Raw genomic sequence first — 213 nt, forward strand, 5'->3', positions numbered from 1 at the left:
AGAAGAAGAAGAAGAAGAAGAGGAAGACGTACTTAATTATGTTTTTTTCTCTTTGTTGTTATTTTGTACTATTTCACCCAGGCCCAAAACACACACACGTGCACTAACGGAGAGACGTCAGAGTCAGGGGGCCACCCATGGACAGGCACCCAGACCAGATGGGGGTTCGGTGCCTTGCACAAGGGCACCTCAGCAGTGCCAGGAGTGAAGTGG

The sequence above is a fragment of the Etheostoma spectabile genome, chromosome 5, assembly GCF_008692095.1.
Source record: "Etheostoma spectabile isolate EspeVRDwgs_2016 chromosome 5, UIUC_Espe_1.0, whole genome shotgun sequence".
In the NCBI taxonomy this organism is placed as follows: Eukaryota; Metazoa; Chordata; class Actinopteri; order Perciformes; family Percidae; genus Etheostoma; species Etheostoma spectabile.